This window comes from Geospiza fortis, unplaced genomic scaffold, assembly GCF_000277835.1.
Source record: "Geospiza fortis unplaced genomic scaffold, GeoFor_1.0 scaffold387, whole genome shotgun sequence".
Classification (NCBI taxonomy): Eukaryota; Metazoa; Chordata; class Aves; order Passeriformes; family Thraupidae; genus Geospiza; species Geospiza fortis.
In genome coordinates this window covers 385,348-388,406 of record NW_005054546.1, presented here as the reverse complement: position 1 = coordinate 388,406, position 3,059 = coordinate 385,348, and positions in this window count along the sequence as shown.

The window sequence follows — 3,059 nt, the reverse complement described above, 5'->3', positions numbered from 1 at the left end:
AGCGTGGGGGGGGGTCCGTGAGAGAAAAATGATGATGATAATAATAGTAATGATAATAATAATAATAATAATAATAATGACATCTGAAGAACAAAAAAAAAGAATGAAAGAATAAATTAATTTAAAGAAGAAGAAGAAGAAGAAAAAGAAGAAATGAAAAGAAATTATTTTACAAGCAATGTATGTTATTTTTTAAAAAAATAATAAGTGAATAATAAAATTAAAATGAATAGCAAAGCCAGAAATTTTGAAGGGCGAACAATGCTCCAGCCTGCAATGTCTTTTGTAAACCAAGTACTCAGAACGCACACTCGGATCTCGCAAGCAAAGCAGTTTAGTTCAGTTTTTTTTGGTGGTGAGATTGGGACTTCTTGGCGATGACCAAGCCAGGCCACCTGGATCGAGCGGGGAGGGAGCCGGGATGCAGGGAGGGCCCTGCCAGCCTTTCTCCAGCCACCTTCAACCTTTGTCTTGGCTTGAAGTCCCCACTCTCCTCCCCCCAGGGTTGTCGGCCCAACTGGGAGCTCAGAAAGAAACAACAGAAAGAAAGGAAAACGGATGACAGGGATTTGGAAGAACAAGAAAGAAACCATCAACCTCTGGGAACCTGTTAGAACGAGGGCACAACTGTATTACCTCAAAGATTTAAACAAAAAAAAAATCACAGCTAAAGAACTTTTATTGTTTTCCTTTTTTTCTAAAAAAAACCCAAACAAAAAACACAAAAAAAAGAAAATCAAAAAAAGAAGGTGAAGAAATAAAAACGACGCCAGTGAAACTGAAGAAGGTTTGGAAGAACCTACTGGGATCACACCAGGCGACGAGCATTTATTTTGTTATTCTGAGCCACCGTGGAGTCTGGAACTTTGTTCTTTTTTCCTTATCCAAGCAGGGATTTGTTCATCAGTCCAATCAGGAGTCACTAACAGGGTATTTCCAAAGCATTCCCGAGTTCCCGTCCATGGGGGGAGTGCATCGACTTCCACGTTTCTGTAGGTCACTCTTCATTCTTTCCTCCAAGTGATGCCAGCTGCAGCTACACACACCACACACACACACACACACAGAACATTGTGCTTTTCTTTTCTTAAAAAACATACCTATTGCACCAAAACCTAAGAGAGACGATCATGCAATACAGGCAAATGAGCCCATATGAAACCAACATGCATCCCAACAGAGAGCAAAAAAAAACCCCCGAGTTTATATAGATAATTTTGTTGTCGTCGTTTTTAAACTGGACCAAAACTTTTGTTACCCAAACCAAGTAGGGAAAAAAAAAACAAAAAAGAAGAAAAAGTATTTCTTTATGGACCAAAACCTCTTCAGCTGTCCTTTTCCTGGATCTTCCTGAGGTTGGCCACTTTTATATATTATATTTTTTTCAGAACGAAACAAAACAGAAAAAAAATTGCCTTGTTGAACATCCTTTAATCATTTCAAGACTCCTGGTTTTGTTAAATGAGATACTTTAAAACCATTGGGAAGTGGGAGAGGATGGGCTTCAGATCTGGCTCCCGTGCCAACGCATGCAAGGTGCAGGCCAGCACCTTCACTCCATCAGGTTTGTTCAGCTGGTCTGTGGATGCCAAAATGCTGTGATGTTAAAAATGTGTTGGATTGACCTATTGAGTACTAGTACACCCAGCTATAAATATATGTGTGTATATATATATATAGGCACTTAATTAATCAAGCACCTATATATATATATATGTGTGTATATAAACCCATATATATAATTTTTCTCCCACTACCACCACTTCCCCATTTCCTACCCTTCAACTTCTGCTCACAGATCCTGGACCCTGATTTAGAACTGAACCAACAAGTTTCACAACTTGGCACAGACAGTTCTAACATCAAAAAAAAAACCCAAACAAACAAGCAAAAAAAAAATCACCTGAGATTTTTTTTTATTCCCTTCAGTTACAGGAGACTTTCTTTTCATCGTGGTAATGTTCCTGGGAACATCCTCCCTTCTGCTTGGTTTGCTGCCTGTGCCCTGGCACAGCGGGCTCAGGGCACAGTCACTGAAGGGCTGAGCTCACTGTGCTGGGGCAGGTGCTGCTGGTGCTCTGTGCTGATAAAAATCCACTTTTGATCTTCAGATACCAGTTGGAGGGTTGGAAATGATGGTGGGATGATGGGATGCCTCCATTGTTTTGCATCGACAGTAATATATTCCGTAGGGGCGGATTGGAGGGGTGGACAATGTTCCCAGGCTGTAGTAGATGCTGATGTTTTGGAAACAGTAAAGACAAAAGTAACAATGCTGTGCTAACACCATCAGGCAGGATTGGTACTCCCCTCCTCCCCAGAGCTTTAGGAAATCCCTGGCCAGGCTGTTGTCCCAGCCCTGCAGCCCAGCCCTTCACACCAGGAGTGGGATGGGATGCGAGCACTTCCTGGGGGAAGGTGCCATGTTTTGCACCCTCTGGTGTGGGGCCTGTGGGGTGATGGGGAGCTGGGGTGCTCTGGATGAACCCCCAGAGCCCCCATGTCCCAAACTGTCCTGGGGCACAGCCATCCTTCCCCATGGCAGCGTGGCCGCAGCAAAGGAGCCCTGGCCAGCGCTGGCCACATCCTTCCTAAAACTGCCCCATTCTCATTCAAAATCTGGCCTCAGTTTGGTCCCACTTAAGGGAAGGGAAGGGCAGGGAGAGGGGGACATTGCTGTTCTCTGGGAACCCCTCCCCTCCCCAGTGCCACCTCCTCCATCCCGTCCTGCCTTCCCCACCCCAGGGCTGTATTTTATCCGTTCATGGCGCAGAATTCTCCCGCTGGTGTAGAGAGAGTGGTTGAAGCACGAGCTGGGGGGCGGGGGGTGGAGTGGGGAGGGGGGAAGGAGACCCCTGTGTTGGGGACCTGGGGTGGGGGGACCTGTTCTAGCACTGACTGTAGGGGGTGGGGAATGGGGAAGGTACAGGGGGCTCAGCTCTGCTCCTTGTACCTCCTCCCTCACCTTAACAAGCGAAAACGATGTAAAAGCCTCCTGCATGCTGAAAAAAATGTTAGAGAAAAAGACAAAACCCCTTTCTTTAAAAAATTAAAAAAAA